This window comes from Syngnathoides biaculeatus, chromosome 2 (genome assembly GCF_019802595.1).
Source record: "Syngnathoides biaculeatus isolate LvHL_M chromosome 2, ASM1980259v1, whole genome shotgun sequence".
Taxonomy (NCBI): Eukaryota; Metazoa; Chordata; class Actinopteri; order Syngnathiformes; family Syngnathidae; genus Syngnathoides; species Syngnathoides biaculeatus.
The window spans coordinates 3954185-3967810 of NC_084641.1; positions in this window are offsets into that span (position 1 = coordinate 3954185).

The following is a 13626-nucleotide window of genomic DNA, read 5'->3' on the forward strand; positions in this document are numbered from 1 at the left end:
GAAAAATCTGAATCTAGCGGAATTTGCATCCGCCGCAGAGGCGCTGTCAACAAAAATCAATGCCAAAGTGTTGTCGCTGACTGAGCGGGAATTCAGTTCCCAACTCGTGACGATGTGAATGTGACGATGTGAATGTGACGATGAATGGGTTGTCCGTTTCTCTAAGTGACCTGGGATTGAGTGGCGACTAGTCCAGCGTGTCGTCTGGCTTTCAGCAGTGCGAACTCCAACACGACCCCGACCCTGCATTATCGTAAATGGGTGGCAGGACATGGAGAGTGAGCAGGCGTGGTCGTGTGTTGATTATCCCCAGATGTGCTCTGTTAGCGTGATCCCCAATGGAGCTCAGGTCAAATGGTCAAAAAGGGCTGAACTACCCCCCACCCCTTTGGTGCTTGCAAACACATTAGCATCAGTACTGCTTAGATTCAGTGCTGGGGCACTGACGGCGCAGTGTGGCAACTGTCTGATGGGCCGACGGTAACGCGGTGCTGCTGTCCCGATTGCATCCCCTAGTGTGACATCCGTTCCAGGTGCGAGCAACTCTCACATACATCTCTGCCCAAATCAACACAGCGCGATTGCCAAGGAAGAAATAAGTGGACTGCTCACACTGCGGTAGCTACAGTACAAAACAAATAACACGAGCATGAACGGGTGAGGATAAAACACATCTGAGCATCTGTTGGCCATTCATTGACTGCACGCAGGTAGCCTACATACGACATTATTCCAATCAGTTCATGGGAAATGCTGCCATTTACATGCCTTCCAACACAGCCACACCCCAGACTGTTCCTTGTATGGATATGAAGTTTATAACGCAGAACTTGCAGGGTTGCTCAAAGTCACCATTGTGCAACATGCCGCTGGGATGTAAAATGCAGCGATTGGACACTAGTAAAATGAGTCGTGTTGATCAGTTGAATTTATGGGATTAAGGGGATTTTTTTTTTTGTGGCCTGCCTTTGGTGCGACAGTCAAGGACATCACAGCAGACCCAATCCTGGACCCACATGTTGTTTTGTCTGGGCAGGGTGGGGGTGAGGGGGAATGCAATATTTCTGTTGACAGCCCTACCTTTTGCCCAGTCTATCAAAACACAAATGCTATGCTACCAAATGGGATGTGTACACTGAACCCCTGCCAATTCCCCATTAACCCTTCACAATTTTTTTCTGTAGAACCCAAATACTTTAACAACCATTGGCTGAAAAACAAATTATTGGTCCATAGAAGCTCCCTTGCTCCTTCAAGGCGCCATGGTTAGCGGATGAGTAGCTAGCATCGGCCACCAGCAATGTAATGGAAGGGTGTGGTAGAAGTCGGACCGGCAGGTAAACTTCGAGAGGATACAGAGAAAGGTCTACAACACCATTGGCAGTGGCGGAAGTTAACAGCTGATCCAAAAAAATGAAGATCAGGAAAGAATGGTAACAGATAGATTCGCAGTGTAAGGTACAGTAAGTATACTGAATATAAAGTATTAATGAACAACTCAAAGCCACGCTCTATAACATCTATGTAGCACATCCTCTCAAATGGCAAGCCTTCAAAATAAAAGCACACCGTATAACAGTTTCAGTGCAGTTTGTGGGTGGCTTATGCAATACCCACACCCAATAAAAAATTGTTTGAGTCACAAGTCACCGTGGGGTCAGATGAATTGTGATTAAACGGTATTATACCAGTGCTTTTATTATGAAGGTCTGACTTTTGACAGGATCTCATGCTAATGTTGCATCAACCTATCTGAGTGTGGCAGAGCAGAGCGAGGGGCTTATTGCCGTGAGTTCAAAATAAAAGCTTGCTCTACAGAATATGCTTTGCACCTGTGGAACCCGATTTAAACAATATGATAGAGAGTTCTGGATGCCATCCATAGGGTAGAAACACGATAGACTTAAAAAAAGAACTCCCCTCGTTCCTCTCCTCTGCTCACTGTATTATGTATATACCATCAAGAGTTTGTAATAAAAGATGTAGGTGATCAAAAATGTCCATGTATCTACAAAAGTAATCCTTTCGTATGAATATTTACGTCACACGGACTTTGTATCTAAAACTAAAGTTATTTTATATAAAAATGTATTTTGTGCTAATAATTTGGGGAGTCTGGAAGGGATAAATGTATCATTTCTATTTATTGTTCGATTGCTGAACAGCTGCAGGTGATGTACGTGGCACAGTTGTGTGCTGTTAGATTGCGTGTTTGATTAGTATTGATGGTTTCCAGAATATTAAGATGTGGATTAATCGAGTTGAGTCCCCCACTGAAGGCCCATGCAGCAATTACATTTGCGGCAGCATTTTTACATGACTGAAAGCCTTTCCTGAGCGTTCTCGGTAGTAAAAGAAGAAGTCTGGATGGACTTCCTCACATACTACAAAAGGACTCCACACACTGAACAATGGCTCAGTATCACTTGTAGATTTTCAAATGTCACATGATAAATAATGATAAAATATGTTTCACTTCTTTGTGAATGAGCCCAGTTGAAAGAAAATGTGAACATTACTTTGAGTTTAAATTAACTTCATTGCTTAAAAATAAAATAAAAATTGAGGAACAGTGTTTCTTACCACGTGGGCCGCAATTCCTTTCCCTGGGAAATGCCAAATTTTTTGTCTCACGTTAAAGCGGAAAGTTGACACTTTAATCAGGTAATGATTTGCTGTTTCCCCCCACCCCCTAAAATCAAATTATTGAGGCCTTAGTCATAAAAACTCATTCAACATCTAACTGTATATGGAGGGACAGCTATACTGTCTCCATGGCAACAAAGGGGCCAGGTCACTATGGCTGAAATGATGTGCGGCATTTGGAGTACGTCACATAATGGAAAGCAAATATGGAAAGTTGTTAACCATGCAAGTTACAAGTCCAGTTATTTATTAATTCTAATGCACAGCTGTTATGACACTTCTCCGTTGTACTGTGTTGACTCACGGCAATCTATAACAAACCATACCCAAATAGTAACGATAACGAGACCAAAATAGGAACTGCAAGTTTACATGGCTCCACATGGACGGGAGTTTTGTCAAAAAGTCAAAACACCCCTGTTAAAAGCCCGTGTTTTGGTGATATAAAAAAGGACAGGTAGATAAGTCGTTTTAAAACTTTTTCCATTATTAAATCTGACTTATAACATCTACAACTCACTTGGGAAAAAAAAATCTATTCCAGGGCAAAAGTAAACATACTCAAGTGAAAGGATGTGGCTGCACAAGTGTGCACACCCTCCTATTACAGGGATGTGGCTGTGTTCACAATCAACCATCACATTGAAATTCATCTTAAATGTGTGTCAGCACATACCTGTCACCACTGATAGGGCCTCTGATTCACTCCAAATAAATTTCAGATGGTGGACTTTTGTTTTTGCTTTCAAACAGAAGGTTTTATAACTTTAATGTTGATAATCTTAGCTATTGAAATGACTCGGCTACATCAAGTACTGTCCCCTGATGACTGCAATTCAAATGAAGGTCAATTGAGGTCTTAAAAAAACATTTTGGATGAAGTAAAACTTCACAACAGAAATTACATAATTGTTGATGGTAGTAAAGAAAAGAAGAGAGTTGTCAGCCAACACTTGGAATTATTGTCTTTAAAAGCATTGGCTTGCCTGCCTGACACTGACTGCTGTTTGGAAGTGTCCACATTTCCTCCAGCTGTGTTGGCCTCATTTCCAGCTGAGAAAAAAAGCAGCCCCAAAGCAGGAAGCTGCCACCACCGTGAATGACTGTAGCGCTGCTATTGTGTTGGAGAGAAGCACTGCTGGGTCTGCACCAAACATTCCTTTTGGAATGAGAACCAAAAAGTTGAACTTTGGTTCACTGGACCACAACACATGTTTGCAAGTTTGGGAAATATTTTGAATCATTGAATCTTTGCGTCATTGTTGGTAATGGTCCCGGTTCCACATTCCTCCAAGTTTTTGACATGAAACATCTCAATCCATCGATTGATTAATCAATCAACCAATCAATTAATCAATCAAAATTGTAGCCATTGTGGACTGTCATTTGCTGTTTCCATTTTTTCTCGCTTATGTTGTTATCTGCCATGGTTGAAAAAATATCTATTTTCCAAAGAAGAGAGTAAAATATAATAAAGTATTGTCATTTAAAAATAAAAAAATAATAATTTTAAAAATAAAGGGAGATTAAGTAAAAAAAATAAAGGAATCTGAAGAGTAGATGCTGTACTCAAGTAAAGTAGCTGGAAAAAAATCTACTGAAGTCGATTAATAAGTATTTATACTTCATGACCTCCCACCAATGTAACAAAATCTACAGAACTATTTATGCCACTGCTGCCTCTTTTCTTTTTTTCTTAGTTTAAAAGTTTTGCCTCCTGACTGCCAGGTTTCCAACATGGAAGTATCAAAGGTGAAGTTGATAACATTATCCTGAACTATCCTGAATCATTATCCTGATTCATGAATTATGGCGGTTTGATGACAGCCGCTGATGGAAAAGCTCCAAAAGGGGAAAAGGTTAAGCAATGATGTGGTGACTGGAAGCACGGACGCTTCTTTGTGCAGATGAGAAAAGTCGCAAGTCCCACAGTCCCAAGTTGAGCTAAAGACTCCAAAGATTGCAACAGTCATTTGGTGAGTAGAGTCCCAGATGTCTGAATGCCCTGCTGTCTTTGCAACCAAAGACAGGGGGTCTCTGTGTCTTTTTGCATGCTGACTCCCCCCAGCAGCCCTATATAAAGGCTTTGGACTGATTCTGCCGACATTCTCTCCCCGCCCCTCCATCTGTGGCATTCTACTTCAAATTGGCCTCAAAACAGCATCTTTGTCTGGAAATCTGGGGTGGATCCCCTGCCCCCACCAAATCCACAATTGTTCCCGCGCGCCATTTTGTACTCCAGCGTAGGCACAGTGCCAGGACGGGCGCTGCTGCTGCAACAAGAACGGACGTAATGAGTGTGCAGAGGGCACGCTCGGGCATCGTGTCGCCGTCACAGTATGAAGGAACTAATAGTAGTCAACACGGTGCTTTTTTATGTCGCAGTCAAAACTCATTTGACAAAAACTGACTCAAAAAAGAGGAGAGGAAAAGCAGGTGGACTACTGAAAAAAAAAAACAATTTCTGGTATGAAACAACATAAGCTTTAGTTTGTCCACCTGTTATCATTAGTTAATTTAGCATTTTTGGTTATTCAATACACAGTAATAAAGCTAAGGGAACACTTTGTTTTGAAAAATGCATCTGTAGACATATGGAATATAAATACATAATGTATACTGAAATAATAATGATCTTGACTCCGTTTATTTATAAATTTACTGAGTGTACTAATTTGGGCCTGTTCAGTTGAACGAAAAAATTATATACTTGCAGGAATCGAACAAAGACAGACAGGAAAACCTTAAATCATATTTTTCGTGACGATTAAGTGAAATTGAATCGTTACTCTTAAAAAACATGATGATCAATTTTGGCACACTAATATGGCACAAATGATGGGAATCACTACTTCATGTACAAGGTATGTCAGAAAGGTCCCAGGACTGGCGTCACAAAAGATGGTCTTCAAATCCAAATTCAAACTACAATTTTTTTTTTCTTGGACGTAATCCTGCCCAAGTCTCACGCAGATAGGCAGCCTTCTCTAAATTCATATTTTATTAATTGTGTTTTCAGGCACCTTCCAGCTCAGAGGCAAGGGACCAAAATACATACAAATACAGTACATAAATAGCAGTACATATATTTATGACAGCCAGTCACCAAGCAACCACTGAGTTGAGATGATGGGGAAAGGGGGGGGGGGATCACAGGTAGCCAGGTTGGGTGTGGCCGCTCCAGCACGCCAATGTTCTTCTCAGCCAGGAACTGTTCGTTGCTCAGGGCGTTGTGGGAAGGCTGCGAGTCGTCCTGCCACAAGTGTTGCATCTTCTGAACAAAGCAAATGTCACAGAATCTCTTTGTAGAAGTGCTGGCCCACGCTGAAGGGGAAAAGTCATAGTTTGGGTTTGAACTGCAATGTTTGTGACACCAGTCCTGGAATGTTTCTGACACCTCTTCTACATGTTACGGATATATATATATATATATATATAAAAAAAAGAAACACAATTCAGAAATCACTTTCATTGTCCCGGCACTACAGTCATTTTTATGACAATATGAATGAGGAAAACAACCCTGGGCAGGAGGAAGCTTAGGTTTCATCACACCTCTTATGCAACACATCAGCATTCGGATGCTGGCTGGACCCTGACGTATGGAGGCGGGATATCTGATGTGGAGAGGCGGGGGGAAGAACCGCTGCGCGAGGGCTTGAGAAGCCCGGCCAACTTGCAAACAATGGAGGTGCCACAAAGGTCAGAGCAGGTGAGCACAATCCAAAAATTTCCCCGTTGTTTTTGCTTTTTTAAATTACTTAGCACTGTGAAACTAGCTGAATCAAGGCTAAGAAATCAGATGAGGCTACAGATATTTCCAGGTAAATTATTACGCAGATGATTAGAGGTGGAAAAAGGAATCGATGGGCAGCATTTGTCCACCCTTCAAAAGTTGTGAGCACTATTTGGGCCTCAAGTGGGAGATGAAGTAGAGAAGAAACACGAGAGAGAGGGATGGTAGACAAAGTACGGCTGTGACTATACCAAAAAAAGAATCCTTGCCCCCTCCCTCCGCCTACTTCTCTGTTTCAAAGGTCAGCGGGGCAAGTTCCCAGAAACAATTGCTCCCTTTCCATAACAAATCTCCCAAACTCTCCTGGCGAACAACTCCGACGTGTTTCTGTGTGTGGTCCTGATTTGCTTCAACGCGTCTTGATACATTTGGATTTTAATTCGTTATATTTCCTTTCATTCCAGTTATCCACCCTCCAAATGGTCTCCTCAGTAGATTGTTGGAGTTTAGGAATGAGATGTGTAGAGGAGAAGCTCATTTTGCATATGTAGCTCTCTCTATTTTGTCCTGGGCTTCACTTCTGGGTTTTTTTTGGACGCTACCGAACAGGATCGGCAACACGACTGAAAGTAACCATGGTTATGTTCCTCAAGACGGGCTTTCTGATTTATTTTATGATAATAAAGGGTGCCCGATGCTTGACACCAGCACAGCATTCTTGAATTTCAAGCCCCGGCATGGTTGTTGTTGTTGTTTTTTTTTTTTAGTCGTATCAGTGCAAGACAACTTTGTATTTTCACTGGGAGGCAAGCCACCATGTCAAATATGAAGAACTAATTGACCATCATTCTTCAATAGTAACATAGTAGTAGTAGTAGTAGTTATGTCTACATAAGTAACAATGAAACGAGTTAAAAGGTCACCCAATCAGGTGAGATTTCAGCCTCCTTTTAAGCACTGCTAATCATGAAATCAAACTCAGAGAAGATACTTAGCCCTCACTTACCTTCAAACATACAGCCTTGTGTTTGTAGATATTGTTCACATTTAGTTGTACGCGCGCTCTTCCGCGAGCCTCAATCCATCGTAGACACTTCGTCAACTGTGTTTTAGGCTTTGGAAAATGAATCAACCGGGCCCCTTGTAACCTAGCAACATTATCGTTCATCAGAATTGTACCTTGCCCAAGCGCATCTGAGGAGTCATTTTCTTTGTAACATTAACTTTTCCAAGTGCACACTACTGATAACCAGCATTGCTTGTGGGACAACATGGCGAGACGGGCGTGTCAAGCCAGGGGTTAAGACATTGGAACTATCTGATTGGGTATTATTGTACGAGTGATCGATAGGTTGGAAAGGTCCATTGCATTACAACTAAACTAACTGCGACCTTGTGGAAACTTCACATACGCATGCCCAACTGTTTAAAAAACAACATTTACAAAGGGTGTTTCATCTCTGAAAGAACCAAAGTATTTCCTGGTTCAAAAATCAGAATTGAAACAGTCCCTTTTCATCACGCTGTGGACATTTTCAAGTCACGGCAACAAGAGGACACCTAGCAATTGTTCAATGGCAGCTCGCCATCACCCAGAATGTGGGCGGTGAGCTTAAGACCATGACAGAATGTCATCAGCAGGTTGCCACGGCGATACAGAGAGACTGGAAGAGTCACAGAATGACATACTACAAATGGACATGCATATTTAGTTCACTGTAAAGGTTACATATTGGCCCAATCACTAGTGGCAACATCCCACTTCCCCAAAAAATATTATTATCCAGGTATGCCACGAGAAGGCAGCAAAGCACTATTTTTCTGTTGGACAGGGCCATGACCAAACTCAACAAATGTCCTCCTCTCACTTGAACATAGCTCTCTGGCACCAAGTTACTCTAAGATGGCGTCAAAGGATTATCTTTATATTAGACAGGGTCTTGGCCTGACACAAAAAGAGCAAGTAGGTGATTATTTTTTCAGCAAATAACAGGTTCTAATAAACAAAATAACATATCAACAACTGTGTGAAATTTGTGAATCACAAATATGATCACTAAATTGAATCTGTATTTGGTCGCAAATCAAAGTTGTAAGTATTTTTCAAGAAAATCAAGATTACGTTGATGCGCTGCAAATATGTGAAAACAGGGCAGAGGGAACGTAGCCTGAAGCCACTTGCATTTCGTCCGAATAACCCGGTGATGAGATTAGAAATCACACCTTTTCTCTGCATTCTAGTCTTCAGCAGCATCTGATAGCGGAACAATGAGCTGATGTTCACGACACGCATTCCGACGTCTGCCAGACAAGCAACTGCTCAGTCGCCCCAGAGCCATTACACCAGAATCAAATGGCATGCTGACAGAACAATGCTGCAAAATGGATTTCAAAATCAATCTCATGGTAGAGCGCAGCACCAGGAGTGAAAAGGGTTGGAGTGCAAGTCTGGGCTCGAGACCAAAAAAAAAAAAAGTGCAAAGACTTTTTGTTTTGTTTTGCTCGTTGCATACTGTAGGAGCGACGTGCTAATAATTTATGATGATACATAAGTGTTGGTATGTCAGCGTGCCACTTTCATAAATGCGTGTGTGTCTCGTGGACTGAATAATCAGCTCTGGGAAAAAAAGGCAGTTACTCTGAATTTTGGCATGTATCATTCTATCTTTGAATACAAGTTCGTTTGATTCCATAAAACACAGCAAACTTTCGTCATTTAGAGAATTTGCAGAAAAAGAAAAGGGTTAAAATGCCCCAAAAGCTTGTTTTTTTTTTTTTTTTTTGAGGGAGAGTGGGGGGGCTCTATTATTTCTCTCTTTTATTAAGAGTTGTATATGTATGGCAAATTGCATGGAAAAGGATGACACGCTGTGGGGATGCCTAATGGGACCTGCTAATAGGAAAAACCGTGTGGCAAATGCATTTTATGCAAGTATACACTATATACTTAAATACACTTTCACGTTTTATAGATGCATAATTCTTGTATTTGATGTGAGTCCAGTACATGTGAAAATTCTAACGTCCTTGTTACAGGTATGAATAAAGCAACATATGCAGTTAACTGCTCCTAATCTCTTTTAACTTTTCTTTTTTAAGCATTTTAGAAAAGTGGTACAGAGCACTCCGAGTGGGCCTCTGAAAAGGTGCACATGCCACAAAGATGTTCAAACACTGACAGTAAAATATTGACACATCTACATACAGCAAGTTGATCTTTCACAGATGTGCAGCAGATCAGCAGTACAACATGAATAACTTGACAGTATTTGTACGACATCCAGGCACAAACATGTCAATTTAATGAAAGAATCTCAAGAGAAGCAGTCCAGCAAAATTGTGTCAGCAATTTGCATAAATGCAAGGTGGATTATTCTGGGGTATCCAACTAAAAGGTCCCATGTGCCGTGGCGTGCCAGTAAATAAAGCAAAGGCACAAAATTAGCTGGACCAATTTCAGTTCAAGCTCGACCGAAAAGGTCAGGAGGAAAACAAGATCTTCTTGCACCTTTCATGAGAACTGGACAAGTGTTTGTCAAAGCTGCTACTAAATGAGTCTGCAGCTCGCTAAATAATAACAGCTATGAGATGCGCCATATAGAAGAACAGATCACAGACTCAAACAAACCTTGTAATTTTTCGACACTGCGTTGTCACGGAAACTGCCTTCTAAGCCAGAATGCAGCAGATGGCTGCGGGAACCGATGGCTGTGACTCAAACGGGCCGATCCGCGTACATGCTTCAGACCCCCAGGAGATAGTTTGGCCTCGCTCTCAGCTTGTTTTTCACCAGGCATGTGTCAATGATAGCTGAGATTATTTAAGACAACTGCAGAAAAAATAAAAACAGCGGGAAAAAAAAAAGGCCGTCCACTGCCATTGAGTTCACGGATCTGTTGTATTTTGGCTTTGATGAGGTAACCACAACTAGCCATGTCAGGGCTGTGCTTGTGTAGTCTAACATCATATAAACGAGCTTTCTCGGGAAAATAACAAGAAACCACATTTTCCCTGAACTACTCAAGGACTTTTATCTTGAACTTGGCTGCACAAACACAGCTTGGATTTCCTTCATAGGCTGAGCCGGGGTATTTCGCAGGAGTATTATTATTGATAATGCCTGCAGAGACTCCAAATAGACACTGCTGCCTCCCAATATTATTACCCATAATTCACCAGGATGTGTCAGTTGTCATGCTTAGAAGGAACCAATCAGGTCCAGCCTTATGTAATCCCTGCGTCCATCCAGAGCCAGACACACACTTTTCCGTTTTTCACCAATAGTACACACACACACACACACACACACACACACACACACACAACACACACACACACACACACACACAACACACACACACACAGACACTCTGGAATCAGACCAAGATATAATTGTGAACATTCCTCACGCGAGCCGCCGTCTGCCTGCCGTTGTGCATTCCTCAAAGACCTTCGGGCCCAGACTCACTGGAAGCGCTCGTGCTCCACTTCTGTCAGCGGGAACATCATACAGTACGTACACGAGATCGGCCAATGGGTGGGAAAAAGGGCTCACGCTCTGCACTTGTACAAGTACAGATATGAGTGTGTGTATTAAAAAAAAAAAAAAAAAAGCTCAGTAACAGCAAAAGTTGCACCAATGCACACAAAATACTTTCCCTTTGCATTTACTCGTAGAGTGGTGAGAAAAAAACTCAAGCTAGCTAGTGTTAGCTCAGGTCTTTAAGTTATTAACACTTTCGCATAGGTATGAAAACAACAGAAAATGCTAAATTATTATGATTAGCACTGACAAAAAACAAAAACACAATTTTGACTTTTAACGGCGCAAACAACATCAAACAATTCCCTTCAATGGAAAAGACATTCCTTGCTTCTGCGCAAAACCTGTTGCAATGTCATGAGTTAGTGAAAAATGGATTGCGCGGGTGCAAAGGACGTGTGTATACAACAACAAAAAAAATGTAAACCATGTAAACCGTCTCTCATAACGTAACAAAAGATGCACGTACATATGACAGGGGTGCCAAATGAGTCGATATGTGCGTTGGGCTCGCTGGCGAAGGCTTTCACGTCGGCCCCGATGCGGAGGTGGTTTAGCCGCGTGCGGGAGGAGAAAGGAGCTTCCCCCCGGCAAATAATAGTTTTTGGGGGGGACGTAATCCTCTCAGAACGTAATAAAAGATCCACGGACCTAAGTCAGGGGTCCTAAATGTGTTGAGCACGGGTTCGGACGAGCGAATTATCCATTATCCTCATATCATCTGAATATGGCCCGAAACGATAGGATAATATTGCCTCAGTCACATCACTCGGCTGTGAGATGTTCTCTTCTTTGAAAAGAGCTTCCGTGTCAGAAGGGGCGTGTTCGTCTCCCAGAGTAGGTGGCACAGCGTGTTTTCAATGGCCAATGTCCCAGTGTGACGTCACGGACAGAAGATGCAGCCAATATGGCGACCACTTGGATATCAAAAGAGACTTCCGCAACTTTGCGCATGGATGACGCGCTCTCCGCTCCTATTTATTTTTTCGTATAGACAGTGAAGTGAATAATGTTATATGTATTTATCAGTACAATATCGATTTTAGAATATTTATAGGGATGACACTTGACCTTTAACAATCTCTCGTTACAGCTTCTTTCCCCCCCAATTCTCTCGATTGAAAAAGTACCAAGAGTATTTTGATCAGGTAAGGAGTAAAAAGTCCACATAAATGTTTTCAAATGTAGGAAGTAAAACTAAAAAGTTATCAGACAAGTAAACACTCAAGTACAGATATCCGAAAAATCTATTTCAGTACAATAATAAATTTGTTGTACTTTGTTGCTTCCTGGAGAAAGTCAGGAGTGGTCGCAGTTGGGGTTTGAAGCCCTTGTGGATGCAGCAAAAGCTGCGGCAGCTGTCCAACTGATCAGTGGGCATTCCTACTCATTAGAAGCCTTTGTTGCTTCTTCTGCATGCGTGCGAGCTGCTGATGTGATGAATGAAAGGTGGCAAGTGAAAGAAAAAAAAAAACGCACGGGCGTTTTCCTCAACATCGACACAAAACCCACACAGGCGGCTGCAATCTACAGTGTTTGTTTTCCTGCCAAAAGGCAGAAAAATTTTAAATGAAGCCTTTTTTGGGTTTTTGGCATAATGGTGTTCCTGCATGAGGTCAGTGCTAAAGAATGTGGGCTGGCCCTTCCGCCGTCGCACTGAAAGCAGCCAGATGACCTCCCCGTTACAAGGACAGTGTGTTATCACATTGACTGGCAAGTTTTGTTTTGTTTTTCCTCTGCCGTTTGGCCCGAGTTTGAAATTTTTTTGCTTATTGCTCCAGAGATTCATTATTGTTTCAGGAATGTGGGAGGGTTGTTTCTCGTCGGCGTCCAACTGCTTGTTTTAACCTTTCACAGCATCGTATCGATGCATTAGCGAGCGATGCAGAACACAACACACCATAAAAGAAGTTTATTGGAGATACTTCCCCTCTGTGCTCAGAGCATGTTAACTATGCAGGTGTTTTTTGTTTTTCTTTTTCCTGCCGATGCAGTGCTTTCTGAATGGCTCCTGGTTGGCCAATCAACAATCTGCTGCTACAGCTTCACAGCATCCTTGCAGTTAATGAGGAAGTCAAATACGTTCGCTACTAGCGGACACATTTGGCAATTATAGTGAACACTATCAATGTTACAGACCTAACCACAATTCACAGAAACCATCAATTACAGAAAAAAAAACATAATTTTACCCATATTCAAACTCATAAAAGAAAGTATTTGGACACAAAAAACAAAGGATAAAATGTAAAGGAAATACTGCAAGTGCTGTATTGTTTTGTTTGTTTACATCTGCCTTTAAGGCAATGTGGCTGTCGCGAGGTGTGTGGGGTCACCAGCTAGTTTTTAGATGAGTGCCCAATAACTTTTCCACTGGTTTTGCCGCAACTGAAAATTCAGATTTTTGTTGCACAATGTAGCAACGTTGCAGCCAATTAAAATGCACCCCCCCCATTTTTTTTTATATTTTCTTTTCCTTTTTTCACTTTTTTGTTGTGGGGAACCAACCCCAAAAACATTTATTGGTGGTTTATTTTCATTCATTCATTATTTTTTTTTTGGGGGGGGGGGAATATACAAATATATATTGATAATGTCCATGAATTATGAACAGATTTTTGCTATTGGGGATCCATTGCACACGGTCCATTGTACAGCGAAGTATCAAAGACCTTCCTGAGCCTAGATGGAGAACTGACCT